This window comes from Danio rerio, chromosome 14, assembly GCF_052040795.2.
Source record: "Danio rerio strain M-AB ecotype USA chromosome 14, GRCz13ab, whole genome shotgun sequence".
In the NCBI taxonomy this organism is placed as follows: domain Eukaryota; kingdom Metazoa; phylum Chordata; class Actinopteri; order Cypriniformes; family Danionidae; genus Danio; species Danio rerio.
Genome location: NC_141034.1, coordinates 55,671,623 through 55,692,729, shown reverse-complemented (window position 1 = coordinate 55,692,729; position 21,107 = coordinate 55,671,623). Strand labels below are relative to the sequence as shown.

General features: G+C 35.5%; 1 protein-coding gene across 2 annotated transcripts in view; it reads right to left on the bottom strand.

Annotated features, from left to right (window-relative positions):
* Positions 1–5,415, bottom strand: part of rnf44 (ring finger protein 44) — a 325,815-nt gene extending 320,400 nt beyond the window's left edge. The window contains exon 1 of one of the 2 annotated variants that reach the window (XM_087280856.1): positions 5,112–5,415. The gene's annotated coding sequence lies outside the window, so the exon portion shown is untranslated. 2 annotated transcript variants of the gene reach the window in all.
* Between the last annotated feature and the right edge of the window lie 15,692 nt (positions 5,416–21,107).

Genomic DNA, 21,107 nt, shown 5'->3' with positions numbered 1-21,107 from the left:
GGTAGTGTCTTTGTAATATTTTGGTTGAACCAAAAGATTCAACCCAGGAGGGAAGAGAAGGTTTGGTAATGGGAAGTAAGGAAATAGAAGGATTGAGGGTGGCTTTGAGAAAATAAGACCAACAATGCTAGAGGGCTGGTCTGCCTTAAATAGATTTTAGGGAGTAGGTGATTGGTTAAGGACGCAAAGTGAGGCGTGGTCCCTCTGCTTAACCTTTGCTAACAAGGTCACTCATTTAAAATGAGTTGCTCCACTAACTGAGGCGGGCAATGAGGGTTATTCTGAATTCACAATGTCACTGCACACCTTAAAACAACACTGTAGAGTACACTTAAAAAACGACTATTGAAGTTTGTTCAAAGTACTTATTTAAAATGAGTTTAAACAACACAATTCTTCAGAATTTTAAGGACAATTTAATAGTTTTACATTCAATCCACTTAAATTTGTAAAAACAATGAACACTTTTTGCGAGACTAATATGATGCGGTCATCAGTATCTTAAATCCTTGAAAGTTTATGTACAGTTATTTGTATTTATGTATGTATTATATCATCTTTGCATCAAATGACAAAAAACGAATTATGCGAGGTGTTAATATTGCAGTCTATAGGAGTTGGACAGTAAGTTTGACGCTATTCTATTTTCTAGCAGGCATTATTAGTCTCACACTATTATTTTCCTGCTCTGAAAGTCTTGATAACACCTTGGTGGAGTTTTCTTTTATAATTGTAGCAAATAGGATTGAAAAACAGCTATTTGTTGTAGTCTTCCATTCACTGCGTTCTGAGTTTAACCAAACTCTGACGACTTCTGCTGCTGAGACACTTGGAAATGTGAAGCGTCCAACTTTTTTTCCCCAAACTAAATTTGTGTTGGGAACTTTGTGTAACCCTGCACTTTGTTTACAGTGTAAATACTGTAGTGTTCTTGAACCATTCTATACTAAAGCACTTCAATTAACCAGCTGGTCTACCATTGCTATGGCAAAACAACTACAGTAAAATTAACAAATTATGGGTGTAGCTAAAAGGCATACGGAAGTGGCCAGGGGTTAACAAGAATTATTTATATTATTCATTAAATTACTCATTCAATTGTATTTTTTTAATGCCTACCCCTACCCCAACCCTCACAGTAGTGTAAAAACAGCAATTATACAGATTATTATTCATTAAATTACCCATTAAACTGTATTTTATTAATGCCTACCCACATCCCAACCCTCACAGTAGTGTAAAAACAGCAATTATACAGATTATTATTCATTAAATTACCCATTAAATTGTATTTTATTAATGCCTACCCCTACCCCAACCCTCACAGTAGTGTAAAAACAGCAATTATACAGATTATTATTCATTAAATTACCCATTAAATTGTATTTTATTAATGCCTACCCCTACCCCAACCCTCACAGTAGTGTAAAAACAGCAATTATACAGATTATTATTCATTAAATTACCCATTAAATTGTATTTTATTAATGCCTACCCACATCCCAACCCTCACAGTAGTGTAAAAATAGCAATTATACAGATTATTATTCATATTATTCATTCAATTTCCTATTAAATTGTATTTTATTAACATCTACCCACATCCCAACCCTCACAGTGATATAGAAAGTGTAATTATACAGAATATTATTCATATTATTTATTAAAATACCCATTTTTTTATTTTATTAACACCTACCCTACACCAACCCTCACAGTAATGTAAAAATATGGATTAAACTCCCTTCTAGACTTTATCACAAATGATCCAATGCTGTATTTTTTTAAACAAATATCAAGTATATTATACTACCACATATTATAGTACTAAACAACACACCACATTACACCACAGCAAAATAAATAAATTAATTAATTAAATGTTGAACAAAACATTTTTAAGATCTATATTTATATTGCTTAAAATAATAAATGCATTAATGAATGTAATATAATATAATAATAATATGATCAAAAATATGGATTAAACTCCCTTCTAGACTTTACCACAAATGATCCAATGCTGTATTTTTTTTAACAAATATCAAGTATATTATACTACCACATATTATAGTACTAAACACCACACCACATTACACCACAGCTAAATAAATAAATTAAATGTTGAACAAAACATTTTTTTAGATCTATATTTATATTACTCAAAATAATAAATGCATTAATGAATGAAATATAATATAATAATAATATAATCACTTCTAGAAACTAATAAAGAGAATGCAAGTAAAGGGAAGTCTATATAAAAAAATCCATGCAAATTGCAATTAGTTCACATAAACTATAAGTAACAGTGTTTTGTTTTGACTTTTTGTAGTTGCTTTTACTGAAATAAACACGTTTTTCTTTCTATAAGTTGTTTGGGGGGTCTAAAAACTTTTAAAACAGACTTTAATGTAACGTTTGGAAGATACCATTATCATCTGTTGAAATTGATAATAGGTTGGTTATGCATATTCCTCATGTTCACGTAAACTAAACTTTCTCCTTTATAGTACACAGCTGTTGTAGATGTGTATACACAGTTGCCTGCAGCTCCTAAAAGTGAGTATCTGATTTATTTACACCACTGACATTCATTCTGAAGTGCAGGTTTCAAAGATACAACACAGTCAAGATGCATCACGGTCTAACTAATGAACTCCATTAACACAATGCAATGCATAAAGTAAATCAGCCCAAACCCAATGTCAAAAGAAGGCTTCAAAAAAACATCCCATGCAAGTAAAGCTTATTTTTCCATGCTTAAAAACTGGCCGTATGTACATTATTCATAATGCTTATAAATAAAATCAAATACAATGCAAGTGTTTAGATTCACTTGCCAAACTACCCAACATGCAACTGACTGCAAGTTGACTTTATAGCATCTTACAACAGTCTGCTATGAGTTTTAGATAATATTTAATCTTATAATATTACAAGAACAGAGCACACCATTTCTGAATGCATTACTAAATTACTTTGATTTGTTGTGGTAATTAAATTATTGCTATAGTACTCACACAACAACCAAATAATAAAAACAAATGACACAACACTGTACCCTGAGGTTAGCTGATGAAGGCAAGTGTTAGCCGAAATGCATAGGTGCAGTTTTAAGGATTAGCCATGTCAATGAAGGCTTTTTAATATGTTTTTTCTCCACATGTTTCGAGTGAGATGGACTGACTTTTGCTGTTTATTCTGATGAATCCCTAACTTAAAGGGCACCGACACATTATTTAAGCTACCCCTAAGAACTTTTTGTTTGATTTAATTTTGGATTTTGATACAATACTGTAGTTTTACACCACTATAGAGTATATACACCACCTGACAAAAGTCTTGTTGTGCATCCCAGTTGTAAGAGCAACAAATAATAACTTGACTTCTTTGTTGATCATTCGGAAAAGTGTCAGAAGGTGGATTTTTCTGCTCAAACATCTGCATCCCAATCATCACCAATACTGCAGAAGACCTACTAGAACCAGCATGGAGCTAAGATTCACAGAGAAATCAGTCAAGTTTGGTAAAGGAAAAATCATGGTTTGGGGTTACATTCAGTATGGGGGCGTGCGAGAGATCTGCAACATCAACAGCCTGAGGTATTAAGACATTTGGGCTGCCCATTACATTACAAACCACAGGAGAGGGACAATTCTCCAGCAGGATAGCGCTCCTTCTCATACTTCAGCCTCCACATCAAAGCTCCTGAAAGCAAAGCAGGTCAAGCTGCTCCAGGATTGGCCAGCCCAGTCACCAGACAAGAACATTATTGAGCATGTCTGGGGTAAGATGAAGAAGGAGGCATTAAAGATGAATCCAAAGACTCTTGATGAACTCTGGGAGTCCTGCAAGAACGCTTTCTTTGCCATTCCAGATGACTTTATTAATCAGTGATGTGAGTCATGTCAGAGATGTATGGATGCAGTCCTCCAAGCTCATGATGGAGTCAGACACAATATTCATTCTTTAGACCTTCCTGACTTTAATAATTAAATTAATAATTAAAAATCAAGACATGATCATATTTTATTGTGGTCAAATAAGCGTAATCTAGAGGCCTTTGCCTTTCATATAAGCCACTTCTGATACCAAACTAGAAGTCAAGTTATTATGTGTTGTTCCTAAAACTTAGATAGGCCACAAGACTTTGTTTGGGTAGTTTATTATGCTACCATACACCAAGGTGTAAAAATATACTACAGTATTTACAGTTTATCAGTTCCTTCCCATGGTATTCTGTAGCATTCATTAACAAATAGTTAAATAAACTATAATATATGCAGTATGGTGATAGTGTTTTAATGTAATATTTAGTATTTATTTACTACTACACATTGCGATAGTAGTTATTGGAGCTTTGTTGTTGTTAAATATAAAATATAAATATTACTATGATTATTTGTGTTGCTGTGGACTAAATGTCAAGCCAGAGAGAACATGATGCTGGGGAACATGCAAAAGTGTTGTTCTCTCTCCAGATTTCTCCTCCGCCTCTCCATCAGAGACAGTGTGTCACAGCCCAGTCTGTTACATAAGCCTTGCGCCAAATGGCGAGCCGGCGGACACACACGCGCGCACACACACGCGCGCACGGCGCTCAAACTAACATCTGATTTACTCAATGCACTTTAAAGTTCCCGAACCGACACCTTCAAACACGCACTTCATTGGCTGTGAGTGACACTTGATGTATAATGCATGAAGTCGACTGCAGAAGCACCAACACCAAAGCACCTATTCACTTAATAATCATGTTAGACTTGATTTCGAGCATGCATAGGTCATAATGATTTTTTGCAGCATTTTCAAAGGGCCTCACTGCAGAGAAAACCCGCTGCTACAAAAATGATGAAAATACTGATGAACGCGTGCATGCACACCATCACGCGCATCTGACACAAGCGCTCCCGCGTCCCGTCCATCCATGCACTTCCAATCCAATGTAAACATTACAGCATTACAGCAGCAAAACAAGGAGGGGCTCAAGGCTTTCAGGGGGACAAGACAAGAAAACACGCTGATACCTAAAACACGCGATGCGCTCGCCTGCGCGAAAACGCAGGGAAATCCGCGTCAGGAAAACGGAGAAGTCGCGCGCGCGTTACCTGATTGTTAATTTGCGTGCATCTCAATCGCGGACATTTCTCCGTGCAATCCTTCACATCTCTCCCATGTTCGGTGCGGCATGATCCTCAGCTGTTCCCGTTAATGGAACATTCCGCGGATTTCACCACTGATTTGGCAGAAAGGTGCAATCGTGGAGCTCGCGCCAGGAATTACGCATGAATGCGGCGTAACTCTTCGCATCTCTTTGCGCAAATCAAACTCTCTCTGAAAGCGTCCGAGTTTGCAGAAATCAGTGCACCCGCTGAACCCGCGATCATCCGCTGTCTGTTTGCGTGTTTTTGTGACGGACCCCTGTGAGGGGCATTTAGAGGCCGCTCGAGTATGGCAAGCCGCTTTAACATTATCCGCACAAACCTATTTTCCACGGTGCTGTTCTACTTCTGCACTCATGAATAAATGAGCAATTCTAGTGAAACTAGTCTAGTAGTGCCACTATTCATTAGAATTAGAGGATCAGTGTGTCTGAAGTGATGGCCCGGCTCCAGCTTTGAAAAAAATATACTATAAAATAAATAAAGAAATACTAAAGAAATAATTATATTCATAATTTTTATGGACAGAATTTCATGGGCGCAGCCTTGGGCTGGAGGGGGTCCGGTTCGGGGACCACAGGATTACATCTGTTATTTGCAGACGATGTTGTACGGTTGGCTTCATCGAACATGGACCTTCAGCATGCACTTGGGCGATTTGCTAGCGCACAGGTGTCAAACTCAGTTCCAAAAGGGGCCGCAGCTCCGCACAGTTTAGTTCCAACCCTAATTAAACACACCTGATCAAACTAATTGAGTCCTTCAGGCTTGTTTGAAACCTACAGGTAAGTGTGTTGGAGCAGGGTTGGAACTAAACTGTGCAGGGCTTCGGCCCTCCAGGAATTGAGTTTGACACCCCTGTGCTAGCGAGTGTGACGCGGCTGGGATGAGAATCAGCACCTCCAAGTCCGAGGCCATGGTGCTCCACAGGAAAAAGGTGGTTTGACATCTCCAGGTTGGAGGAAAGTCCGTACCCCAGGTGGAGGAGTTCAAGTATCTCGGGATTTTGTTCACGAGTGAGGGAAGAATGGAGCGTGAGATTGACAGGCGGATTGGTGCAGTGGCAGCAGTAATGCGGTCGATGTACCGGTCAGTTGTGGTGAAGAAGGAGCTGAGCCGAAAGGCAAAACTCTCGATTTACCGGTCAATCTACGCTCCTTCTCTCACCTATGGTCATGAGCTTTAGGTCATGACTGAAAGGACAAGATCTTAGATACAAGCAGCCGAATTGAGTTTCCTTCGCAGGGTGGCAGGGCACACTCTTATGGATAGGGTGAGGAGCTCTGACACCCAGGAGGAGCTCGGAGTAGAGCCGCTGCTCCTCCACATCGAGAGAAGTCAGCTGAGGTGGCTTTGGCATCTGTTTCCGATGCCTCCTGGACGCCTACCTAGGGAGGTGTTTCAGGCATGTCCCACCGGGAGGAGGCCTCGGGGAAGACCCAGGACACGCTGGAGGGACTATGTCTCTTGGCAGGCCTGGGAATGCCTCGGGATCCCCCCGGAGGAGCTGGAGGAAGTGTCTGGGGAGAGGGAGGTCTGGTGTTCTCTCCTAAGACTGCTGCCCCTGCGACCCGGCCCTGGAAAAGCAGCAGAAAATAAATGTTTAACGGTTTTCTTGCTAGTGAAATGCTCACTTTTTCCTCTTACACTAACTTTACGTCATGTAAATAGTAAATGCGCTTATGGCGTGACACAACTGGCTCTTAAAGGGAATGGGAGATGAGACTCTGATTGGTTTATTCTTAAAACACACCTATAACTCATTAAGAAAATAAACTCAACACTTTTAGACCATGTGCCATGGCGCAAAGCGGATTTTCCCGTCCTTAAATGAGCAAAAATGCATTCTGACACGCCCTGAAAGCGTTTGCGCCCTGTGCTTTGCGCATGGACCGTCAAAATAGAGCCCAATGAGTTTGATGGAGGGGTCACGGTAATAACTATGATTTTTTTTTTAGGTAATTTTCTGGCTACACGAATGCTTTAAAATGTAATTGAGGAACACATTCAGCTACTGTTTTTTGTAAATGACATTAGATTGTAACATTTAACTTTTTCCTAACACCGATTGATGATTAGTTGGGAAATATAGGCAACGTGAAGCGTGATGACTCGGCTGTGCTGATTTCATTATATTTATTTACTGGTTATACGAATAGCAGGTTATGTTTGGGCATAGTTTGAAGTCTTTACCTAAAACTTTAAACTTATATACTATTTGAAAAAAAAAAAAGCTCGAAGAAATAAGGAGAATAAAATTTAATTTAAAGCACTCGTTTGGCGCTGTAGCTATGTCCGTCTGCGTTAATAAATAAAAAACTATGGTTGCATTAACCTTCATTGATTAAACCAATAATAGCGAAACTGTGCATATTATTATCATTACAAAAAGTATATTAGACTACTGCCTTAAGTCAGTGAATTAGGCAGTAATGCAAAATATAAAAATAAGTGAATAAATAGTCTACTTGAAAGGAACAAGACGGATCAAAATCAGCAGGTCTAGTGCCCCCCTATGGGATTAAAATACCCCCTCAGTTATGACATCCTGGTGCCAGGCCCGCCCCTTCAGTAATATATATATATATATATATATATATATATATATATATATATATATATATATATATATATATATATATATATATATATATATATATATTCAATAGTCTACAGAACATACCATTGCTATAGAATAGTTTGTAGCGAATAATGAAAAAAAAGGCTTAAGGAGCTAATATGTTGCACGGGTAGCGGTGTGATATGGCTGTATATCAGCACTGGTGCCTTAGGCCGCACTCACACTGTGCTATCCGAAACCATGCCCAGGCCCGTTTCCTGGATTGTTAGAAAAGTGTGAGTGCTCTGAATCGAGCTCAGGCATGGTTCAGTTGGCCGGGCCTGGCCTGGTTGGAAAAGGTGGGCCAGAGCGCGGTTAACTTGGGCCTTGCTGTGGTACGCTTGTTGAAAGCACACCTGAGCCTGAAACTGAAGACGAGATGTGACTTTAACGGGACTGTTTCATATGTGTTTATTAATCATTCTTACTGTTCAACGAACGCAAACTGTCGCAGATCATTAAAGACGCAAACCCCTCACTGCACCACAGCTGCACCTCCGGCAAACCTCCTAATTCCTGCAGCACGAGGACTTTATGATTGTTTATGAGTGTCATCCATCCACAGAGATTTCTCACCAGACTGCTGTTGTGTTTGCGATAAGGAGGGACAAGGCTGAATCCAGCTTTTTATTCGCAGCTTCTTATTGACTCTATCCGGTCCACCTTAAAAACCACAAGGCTTCCGTTGTTCAGCTTTTTATTCGCGCTCAAGAGAACACAGAGCAAGCGCTTATTATGCAGTTCTGGCGCCATCTTGTGGATAGACAACATCAACCATCTTTGACCGCCGACGAGGTCTCAGAAATTGTAAATATTTTAAAATAGGCACTATTCTTACAAAGAAACTGCATAGTTGCAATCTAAACAACAACATTCTCCACTAAAAAAGCCTGAAAAGTACATTTAGTTGTCTTACAACAGTAATATTTGTCAAACTTTAGCGTCTCTGCTTGTTGCTGGCTGTATGTGGGCGGAGTAATACACAAAGGTGAAGGGTGAAGAGGCCTTTGTGTGATGTTACTGGCAAAATATCGCACGGCTATCAGCCAATCAGATTTAAGAACCAGACAAAACTGTTGCATATATATATATATATATATATATATACATACATACACATAATTACACATACATACATATATATATATATATATATATATATATATATATATATATATATATATATATATATATATATATACATACATACATATATATATATATATATATAAAGAGAGAGAGAGAGAGAGAGAGAGAGATAGATACATAATTACACATACATACATATATATATATATATATATATATATATATATATATATATATATATATATATATATATATATATATATATATATATATATATATATCTGCAGCGTAAATGAAATGTGTGGCCCATATGTGGCACTAGAGAAGTGCTTTTGCGGGCCACATATAAATAAATAAACACTGATGAATGTTGAAGCTGCCTGCCACATGCGTCTGGCTCTACCGTAAACCCTGTAGGAGATTGTCCTCATAAAGTCCCAATGTCAAGTCTCGGTTAACAAGATCACAGGGCCACGGTTGGGTCACTGCAGAGACTGTGCCATTACCCATTTCTCCACACTGCAATAACACTAATAAAAGCTCAACTCCTCATCAAGCATCCTCCTGGACGGAAACAGGTAGCTGACCGGATTATTTTTACCTCATAATGTTAATGATGACATTAGACCTGTGCTCCATTTTCTTATTAAAGCAGTTTGCATCATGAGGGAGGCATATGTCATCATCAATTTGATTCCTTGCATCCATTATGGAAAAACTAATCAGGGTCACATTACGTAAAGGCCGGCCTATGATTAGAATGAGCTTTGCTTTTTGTCGCCCTCTGCCGACCAGAGGAGGAATGGCATGCACACGCATCTAAAGTTTATTACAGTCGCACTTATATCCTTATTATATCTTTTAATTATTTAAGGATCAAGATAATTACGCGTGTTTGCATGTCTCAAATATATTTCTCTCCTTTATCCCACACTCTAAATATAAGTTTTGCATGTTTAAAATGAGCTGAAACAACACAATTATTAAGGTTTTTTTTGGGGGGGGCAACTTAATTGTTTTGTTCAATCGCCTTAAAAATGATAAAACAATTAAGTTAACTGTTGTGTTGGTACAACATGAAGGAATTGTGTGAAACCCAGTATGTTTTACGGCGTATGGAAGCGTATAATGGTTCCCACCACTGAATAAAAAATAAAAAAAGAAAGGTTTTTGTGACTTTTATTTTAGAATTATAAAGAAAAAGAGATATAAAGTCATAATTCTTAGTTATAAACTCAAAATTCTGAGTTTATTTTATTATTTTGATGTGTTATCTCAGATATAAAGTCAGAATTGTTAAATTTTATCTCCAAATTATATATAATATATATATATATATATAAGTTATATCACGCTATTTATTTGTTTTGACTTTATAAATCACAATTTTGAGTTTACATGCAACAACTCTGAGGGAAAATGTCAGAATTGAGAGTTTGTGTCATGCAATTTTGATAGAAAGTCCCAATAACTTTTTTTTTATATATATTTATTGGCTTTTAAAGACCTACTTCAGATGAAAACACCAACAATCGCAAACTATTCTCTCAAGACTAAACATTTTTAAGCCTGCATGTTTTTTGTTTTTACCCACATTAAAAAATTATAGTAATTAACAGTAAATACTGTGTTTTAGGACTATCAAATTGAATTAAACTGTGATGTATTTAGTGTAACATACCCGATAGTAAGGCAAGGCAAGTTTATTTATATAGCACATTTCATACACAATGGCAATTCAAAGTGCTTTACATAAACAAGAATAAAAGAAACAAGTAAAATAAAAATAAAAACAAATAGTAGTAGTAGTAGTAGAAAACTGTAGCATTGGGTAATTTGTTTATATTATAGTTATATTATTTATATTATAGTATTATTGTTTATTTGAGGTTGTTGTGTTACTATAGAATTAGCAGAACTGAGTAATTCAATTACTGTAGTATGGTTCAAAAACACTTAACTATTTACTTTAAATGACCAGTATTTCTTCATGTGGAAGTGCTTACCAAAATTTATAGTCAGTTATTAATATTCTTACAACAAAAATAATATTAAATATATTTTTATTATATAAATACTATTTAAAACAAAGCAGGTGTAAAGTTACAAGTTTTAATCTTTTAATTGTGATTAATCATCCCCAAAAGCAACGGAAGCCTCATTTAGAGCTACACATTGCATTTTAAAAAAAGAAAAGCAAGGCATTTTCAGACAGGAAAGCAAAACTATGCTTAAAGACAGGAATGGATGTAATCTCCACTCTCTCCAATGTCCAACTCGGGCAACTACAATGGTTAGAAGAGTGTCAGCTATGTAAAAAATAGCTGTAGATTTGATGATAATTTCAGTAAAATCTGAAAGTTGATTTATGTTACACAATTGATAATTTGTACAAAAATAGAGCATGATTTGTTAAAATTGTTAGTGGCTAGTGAAAACGTTGTAGAAGTGATCATTTGAAAATGTAAATACTGGCAGAGATGTATAGAAATAATGTGTTGCATACTGATATTTCCTACCCCTACTATTAAATCTGATTTAATAGTAGGGGGGGGGGGTGGGGGGGCATTTTTTTGAAGGGGACACAAATAATACAGCCGAATTGTACTATTAAAGATATGTCCCCGCTGTTAAAAATGGTTTCATCATTATTATTATAGCATGGAGACTACGTCATTATGATTATTTTAAAAGTTTTTCTCAGGTTCAACGACAAAGCAAATGTTTCTTCAAAACTATTTATTGCATTTTTTGTTGTGTTGTTGACAGTCAACAGACTGACTCCTGAAGCAGAATAAATGCAGGAAAAGACATATTCCATACTCTTTATAACTAACTTGTTTACATTACACTTGTTAAAATGACAGATCATATTGGAAATCAGTGAGCCTGTGAAATCTGTTAAACAGACACAACTCAGAAAACATTAAAAAATTGTTCATCCCAAAAGAATTATCATTATCCCTTCAATAAAGCACAACACCCTTACCCGACACTGTACATCTGACTGACCCTGCTCTGCCTGTTCCTCAATCATTTCTTTCTCCTTTGCCTGTGATTGATTTTGTGACATTAGTATTTTCATAAGCACTCATTCTGAAAGCCAAATTGCTTTAATATGTGACCTTTTTGTACTTGGCATTTAGCTGCACTGAAAAATTATCTTATGTCTATTTTCTCTGTCATTTTTTTGTATTTGCTAATACATGACACTGCCAGGCAAGGTAATTTATACTGAAGCACATTTTATACACAATGGTAATTCAAAGTGCTTTACATAAAGAATGCAAAACTATCATAAAAATAATCACAACAATAAAAACAAAGAATTAAAAAAGGTTAACATTTTCATTTCAAATTAATTGAGTCACTTAAAACAGAATAGAAACTGAGTGTACAAAAATACAGTGGGGTTAGTGTGCACAGTGCTCATTTTGCAAATACACAACTAAACAATATGCTAATTGTGGTTGTTAATGTTAAGTTAACATTATGCCAAGTCGTCACAAATTAAACAATGCATGGGAAACGGCTTTAGTGTTAGCAACAAGCTAACAAGGGGGTTGGGGGACAAGCCTCGGATGGGGGGGACATGTCCCCCCTGTCCCCCCCAGGATTTATGCCCCTGTTCCTACCTACAAATCATAGTTGACGACTGTTGTGAGAAATCATTAACATAATTAGTGTCTTCACACAGATGGATATCATTAATTATTAAAAATAACATATAATTAAAAGTGAATTGAGCAAATTTGTTATTTGAGAAGTGTGTATCATATGCATCCCATGCTTTTATGACTTCTAGGCTGGATTACTGTAATGCTCTGTTTGCTGGCTGCCCAGCATCCTCTATTGACAAACTCCAGCTAGTACAAAATGCAGCAGCCAGAGTTCTAACCAGGTCTAAAAAATATGATCATATCACCCCAATTTTATCCTCCTTACACTGGCTGCCTGTTAAGTTTCATATTGATTTTAAAATATTACTTCTTACCTATAAAGCTTTAAATAATCCAGCTCCTGTTTATCTAGCCAGCCTTCTGTCTAGCTACAATCCAACTCGCTCTTTGTAGATCTCAAAACTCAGAGCTTCTGGTAGTACCTAGAATAGCAAAGTCGAGTAAAGGAGGTCGAGCCTTCTCATTTATGGCTCCTAAACTCTGGAATAGCCTTCCTGATAATGTCCGAGGCTCAGACACACTCTCCCAATTCAAAACTATATTAATGACCTATCTGTTTAGTAAAGCATACACTCAGTTCCTCACATAGCGGTATAATACATGAATGTGCTCCACGCAGGTTTCTGCATTTCATTTATATAAACTATGAACAGCAGCTACACTAATTATTGTCTTTATTCTCTATTTCCACCGGGGGACACTCATCCTGAGGCCCTCAGACTATGCAGCATCACTGATTCGATCTAAGACCAGTGACGAGATGATCCCAAGGTTCCCATAATCCTGGACCAGGCCGTATCCTGAGCAGCTGCTGTGGTGGTCATGGAGGAGTGGAGAGCATGAGACTGATACTTGTGACGCTCTAGGGACAGACGAGTCTTCGCGGACATCCAGCATTCTCCAGTCTCCGGCGCCTAGACTGCAGCTCTGGACAAGACGTTTGGCCAGAGGAGAAATGGTCGCGCCCAAATGAGCATGGTTTCTCTCGAAGTTTTTTCCTCGCCGCTGTCGCCACTGGCTTGCATAGTTCGTGATCTGTAGAGCTGCGCATCGATAGATTTGCTCTTCAGTGTTTGGACTCTCAGCAGGGAATATTACAACACACTAAACTGACCTGAACTGAGCTTTAACTCTGAAAACTGAACTGACACCATTTCAATTTACTATGATCTTCTATGTGAAGCTGCTTTGACACAGTCTACATTGTAAAAGCGCTATACAAATAAAGGTGAATTGAATCAAACTGGTGCCCCTTCACATTAATCGGTACCCAAAAAGTAGCTCTTGGTTTCCAAAAAGTTGGTAACCCCTGTTGTATTATATGCTATATTGCTGTAGTGTTAACTACAAATGACTATAGTATTTTTATGTGAGCATGCACCTTCATATTACTTAATAAGATTATAAAATAAGGTCTCACAAAGTTAATTAAAGCATGTTTCCATGGTCTCTGATAAGTATTTCAGCTATGTCTCCTCTACATGCCTCATATGAAAGCTCCACCTACAATATAATCGATTCACTCGAGACTACCACCTTTTTGAAAGCCTCTGTGTGTTTATTTTGTTTAATTAGTGTGTATTCTTCACCAGGATGATCCAAGAATAGGGTGTTAGCTGATGATTTGCTAACCTTTGCTTAGTGACGTGCATATTTACACTGTTGACTGCAATAAACCAACAAACACGTTACTGCCATGGAAAGCTATTAGATGCGTTAATGATTAACTAAAGACGTTCACGAATTTAACAGTCAAACTTATACTGTTATTGCGATGAAATTTATAACTGGATGCCCGTAAATGTTATTCGTCTTCCCAGTATAATTACACAATGCACATGTCATTATAGACTGATGTTCATGTGCATCATAAACCAAAGTCTAAAGTGATAAGATTAAGATGCCATATTAATGCACTGTTTATTGTGGCACAAACAGATCTCTTTTGACAGTATGAGGAGCGCTAAACAGATTGATGAGAAATGTGTGCATTATTATGCGCTCTTCAAACACTCCCACATTCTTTACATTAAGGAGAGATATGTCAAAATGTCCAATATAAGCATGAATAGTTAGCCAGAGCGCTTATATATGTTCAGATGTGTATTAATAATGTGTTTAAATGTGTATTATAAACGTGTTTATGTGTATTCAAATGTGTTTATATAGAGTTTAAGTGTTCAAAAGTGTATTATAAATGTGTTTGTGTGTTCAAAATGAGTGTTTATGTGTTCAAATGTGGTTATATGTGTTCAAATAGTGTTTGTGTTAAAATGTTTAGTACATATGTGTTTATATGTGTTCAAATGTGTACTATAAACGTGTTTAAATGTTCAGTGTTTATGTTTTCAAAGGATTAAAGGTTGAAATAGTGTTTAAATATGTTCAAATGTGTAATACAAATGTGTTTTGATCTGTTTAAAGAGAGTGTTTAAATAGTGCTTCAATGCATTCAAAGTGTTTGTGTTCACATGTGAAATACAAATGTGTTTATATGTGTTCAAATGTGTTTATATGTGTTCAAATGTGTATTATAAACGGGTTTGTGTGTTCAAATAGTGTTTATATGTGTTCAAATGTGTTTATATGTGTTCAAATGTGTTCATATGTGTTCAAATGTGGTTATGTATTCAAATGTGTATTATAAATGTGTTTGTGTGTTCAAAGAGTGTTTATATGTGTTCAAATGTGTTTATGTATTCAAATGTGTATTATAAACGTGTTTGTGTGTTCAAAGAGTGTTTATATGTGTTTAAATGTGTTTATATGTGTTCAAAGAGTGTTTATATGTGTTCAAATGTGTTTATGTATTCAAATGTGTATTATAAACGTGTTTGTGTGTTCAAAGAGTGTTTATATGTGTTTAAATGTGTTTATATGTATTCAAATGTGTATTATAAATGTGTTTGTGTGTTCAAAGAGTGTTTATATGTGTTTAAATGTGTTTATATGTATTCAAATGTGTATTATAAATGTGTTTGTGTGTTCAAAGAGTGTTTATATGTGTTCAAATGTGTTTATGTATTCAAATGTGTATTATAAACGTGTTTGTGTGTTCAAAGAGTGTTTATATGTGTTTAAATGTGTTTATATGTGTTCAAAGAGTGTTTATATGTGTTCAAATGTGTTTATGTATTCAAATGTGTATTATAAACGTGTTTGTGTGTTCAAAGAGTGTTTATATGTGTTTAAATGTGTTTATATGTGTTCAAAGAGTGTTTATATGTGTTCAAATGTGTTTATGTATTCAAATGTGTATTATAAACGTGTTTGTGTGTTCAAAGAGTGTTTATATGTGTTTATATGTGTTCAAAGAGTGTTTATATGTGTTCAAATGTGTTTATGTATTCAAATGTGTATTATAAACGTGTTTGTGTGTTCAAAGAGTGTTTATATGTGTTTAAATGTGTTTATATGTGTTCAAAGAGTGTTTATATGTGTTCAAATGTGTTTATGTATTCAAATGTGTATTATAAACGTGTTTGTGTGTTCAAAGAGTGTTTATATGTGTTTAAATGTGTTTATATGTGTTCAAAGAGTGTTTATATGTGTTCAAATGTGTTTATGTATTCAAATGTGTATTATAAACGTGTTTGTGTGTTCAAAGAGTGTTTATATGTGTTCAAATGTGTTTATATGTGTTCAAATGTGTATTATAAACGGGTTTGTGTGTTCAAAGAGTGTTTATATGTGTTCAAATGTGTTTATGTATTCAAATGTGTATTATAAACAGGTTTGTGTGTTCAAAGAGTGTTTATATGTGTTTAAATGTGTTTATATGTGTTCAAAGAGTGTTTATATGTGTTCAAATGTGTTTATGTATTCAAATGTGTATTATAAACGTGTTTGTGTGTTCAAAGAGTGTTTATATGTGTTCAAATGTGGTTATATGTGTTTAAATGTGTTCAGTTGTGTATTACAAATGTGTTTATATGTGTGCAACTAGTGGTTGTGTATTCAAATGTGTACTAAATGTGTATGTGTATTAAATATGTATATTTGTATTCAAATGTGTATTAAAACATGTTTATATGTGTGCAAATAGTGTTTGTGTATTCAAATGTTAATTAAAACATGTTTATATGTGTGCAAATAGTGTTTGTGCATTCAAACGTGTATCAAAACGTGTTTATATGTGTGCAAATAATGCTTGTGCATTCAAACGTGTATTAAAATATGTTTATATGTGTGCAAATAGTGTTTTTGTATTCAAATGTGTACTAAATGTGTATGTGTATCAAATATATATATGTGTGTTCAAATGTCTATTAAAACATGTTTATATGTGTGCAATTAGTGTTTGTGCATTCAAATGTTTATATGTGTGTAAATAGTGTTTGTGTATTCAAATGTGTATTAAAATGTGTTTATATGTGTGCAAATAGTGTTTGTGTATTCAAATGTTTATTTGTTTGTATACTTTATTGTCCCTCAAGTTCTGACACAATAACAATTAAAAATAAGCAAACATGCAAAAGAATGTGTGTTAAAACATGTTTATATGTGTGCAAATAGTCTGTTCAAATTTGTTCAAAATGTGCATGTTAAATGCTTGTGTTCAAAATCTAACATTGGTGATGTGTTTAAACAGTGTTTCAGTGCATTCAAACAGTGTTTGTGTTCAAATGTGTATTATGAATATGTGTTCAAAAAGAGTGTTGATGTGTGTTCAAATGTGTATAATAACTTTGTTTATATGTTCAAATAGAATTTATATGTGGTAAAATGTGTATTACAAATATGTTTATATGTTCAAATGTGTTAAACTGTGTTTATTGTTTAAATAGTGTTTATAGTCTGTGTTTTCAATTGTGCATATTACAATTGTGTTGCTGTAACCGAATGGTTGGGCTTTGGGTTAAACTTTGGGTTAAAACAACTCAGCATGTTTTTTTTCCATAATTTGTGTGATTCGGATTTATACTCTAAATCTAAAAAATGCTAGATTGTTATAACCCAGTGTTTGGGTCAAATCCAAATCTCGGGTTAAAAAGTGTAATTGAAATCATTTTTATACAACAACACAGCATTTATTCATGTACATTAAATCCAGTGCTCCATGCAAACTCAATGCTGACCATAATTAGGATGTAAACAGACGCTGGGTTATTCTGACGCTCTTCTGAGAGTCTCATTGTTTGTGTTTGATTCTCTCGTTAATTACGAGCTCATTAGGCTCTTGAATAGCTGATGAACTCATTTGTTCTGGAATCTCTCAGCTCTCGTTATGTCCAGATGACTGAGGTGATGCAGAAGAACACAAAAGTGCATGTCAGAAACACTTTACTGCGAACGATGCTTTATGAGCTCAACCCATAAGGCTGAAGCAACAGTAGTGCTTCTCTTTTACTTTACGCATAATACTATTTCTTATTTTTATTCAACCCTAATCATAAATAATATACATTTAAATTTATTTCATTTATTATTATTATTATTATTATTATCAAATGTTACAACAGATCGCACTATTGTGTCTTTCTGTTCTTCTTTATTGATTTAAAACCTGCTTTAACACGTATTTCTTCATTTTTATTCTTTGTTGTTGTTGTTATTTGCTTGCTTATTCAAAGCACTTTGAATTACCATTGTGTTTGAAATGTGCTATAAACATTCATTTATCTTCTTTTCGACTTAGTCCCTTTATTAATCACGGTCGCCAAAGCGGAATGAACCACCAACTTACCCAGCATGTTTTATACAGCGCATGCCCTTCTAGCTGCAACCCAGTACTGGGAAACACCCATAACACTCATTCACACACACACACAGACTACAGCCAATTTAGTTCATGAATTCTCCTATAGCTCAAGTGTTTAGACTGTGGGGGAAACTGGAACACCTGGAGGAAACCCATGCCAACAAGGGGAGAACATGCAAACTCCACACAGAATTTGTATTTTTTTTTAAACACCACATTTCATTTTATGGATTTTTTAGTCTTCTTGAAATCCATAAAATTACATCTATTATTTTATTTATAAAGTCTAATTCTATCTATAAATATATTCAGGTGTAACTATATATATATATATATATATATATTTCTTCCCTATAGATCTAATCAGAAACAAAGAACATTTAATTAAATTTTTATTTATTTTTGTGTGATTATTTTTGGGCGGCACGGTGGCTAAGTGGTTAGCACTGTGGCCTCACATAAATAAGGTCGCTGGTTTGAGTCCAGGCTGGGTCAGTTGGCATTTCTGTGTGGAGTTTGCATGTTCTCCTTGTGTTGGCGTGGGTTTCCTCTGGGTGCTCCGGTTTCCCCCACAGTCCAAACACATGCGCTATAGGGGAATTGATGAAGCTAAATTGTCTGTAGTGTATGTGTGTGTGTATGGATGTTTTCCAGTACTGCATTGCAGCTGGAAGGGCATCCGCTGTGTAAAACATTTGCTGGATAAGTTGGTGGTTCATTCAGCTATGGCGACCACTGATTAATAGAGAGGACTTTTCTCCCCATAGACTTACATTCATATGCACACAAATGCGTCAGATCGGAAACGCCGCTCGTGTGTTAAGTTTCGCAGTTCGCTGGGATGCAAAGTTCAAGCTTGGTGAACTCTGACTTGCGAAATTGCATCACTTGACTGCGTGAGACCAATCGAGGATCAAAACATGACCTCTCTGCACAGAAATGTAAAATATGGACCAATTGCTCGCTTTTTAAAATGTCTAATCATCTCGTTTAATCCCGCCCCTTTTCACAGCGCCGTACGACTGTCATTTCTGTCATCACTTATCCTCCACTTGATCCAAATCTTACTGTTTCTTTCTTCTGTTGAACAATAAAGATATTTTGAAGAAAGCTGGTAACCTGTAACCATTGACTTGCATAACATTTGTTTTTCGTTTTACTATGGGTGTCAATGGTTACAGATTTTCAACATACTTCCAAGTATCTTATTTTGTGTAAAAAAAAAAAAAAAAAAGAATAAAAAAAAAATAAAGACAGAAAGAAACTCAAAGATTTGGAAGCACTCAAGGGTGGGTAAATTTAGATTTTTGAGTGAACTATCCCTTCATTCACATTTAAGTTAAAATAAATGTATATACAAGACAACAATTATATTAATTCTTATTAAAAAAAAAAAGAAAAGAATTTCACACACAAAAACTCCGAAGCTGCTTAAAAATGAATGAATGAATATGATTCTTTTTCATTTCTTTTCTCAACCATTATTATATAAATGGATCTAGCTTTTAATTTAATTTAATATTATTCAAATAATAATAAATATTATTAGTTTCTTTGGATCTAATCAGCAATAATATTTAATTCCTTTTTATTCATTCTCTTTTCCTCAACCTTCCATGACTCTAAAAAAAAAATTTTTACTAAAAATATTACTTCTCAGAAAAAGTAATATGTTTGAAAAAAAATTATATTTTATTTCATTTATTTTTTTTCCCTTTTTTTTCAAGCAGAACTATCCAGCCTGATCTCACGAGAAAGCATAAGTATTTTACATTTTGTCAGTTTAGTGGCTAATTCTTACGAATTCGTACGAGTTCAGTCATACGCAAATGTACGATTTTAAAAAGGAGGCGTGGCACCCAACCCGACCCCTAACCGTCATTGGGTGATGAGCAAATCATTCTAAATTGTATGAATTAGATCATACAATCATACAAATTAGTCAGTAAATCAAGTTACAAATTGCTGGAGATTGCACTGAACTATCTGCAGTAAATCTATTCTTGATTTCATTTTGTTTTGCTTCTTTGGATCTAACCAGCAATAATATAAAATTCTTTTAGTTATATTGCTTTTTCCTCAACCTTCCCTTAATCATTCATTTTCCTTCGGCTTAGTCCCTTTATTAATCAAGAGTCGCCACAACGCAGTGAACCGCCAACTTATCCGGCATATGTTTAACACAGCGGATGCCCTTCCAGCTGCAACCCAGCACTGGGAAACACCCATACACCTTCATTCACACACATTCACTATGGCCAATTTAGCTTCATCAGTTCCCCTATGGTGCATGTCTTTGGACTGTGGGGGAAACCGGAGAACCCAGAGGAAACCCACGCCAACACGGCGAGAACATGCAAACTCCACACAGAAATGCCAACTGGGCCAGCCGGGACTTAAACCAGCGACCTTCTTGCTGTGAGGTGACAGTGCTAACCACTGAGCCACCATGCCGCCCCTTCCCTGAATCTAGTCAGAAAAAAAATTATGATAATTTAATGCATTTAGGTACGATTTTTCTTTTCAAACATAAATATCTGTGAATCTATTACTGATGTAGTTTCGTTTTGCTTCTTTGTATCTAACCAGCAATGATATTTCATTTCCTTTTTTCTCAACCTTCCCTGAATATAATATAATAAAATTAAATATTTCAGAAACAAATAGACAAAGACACGGTGGCTCAGTGGTTAGCACTATCGCCTCACAGCAAGAAGGTCGATGGTTCAAGTCATGGCTGGGTCAATTGTCATTGCTTTTTTGTTTGCATGTTCTCCCCGTGTTGGCATGGGTTTCCTCCGGGTGCTCCGCTTTCTACCACAGTCCAAACACATGCGGTATAGGGGAACTGA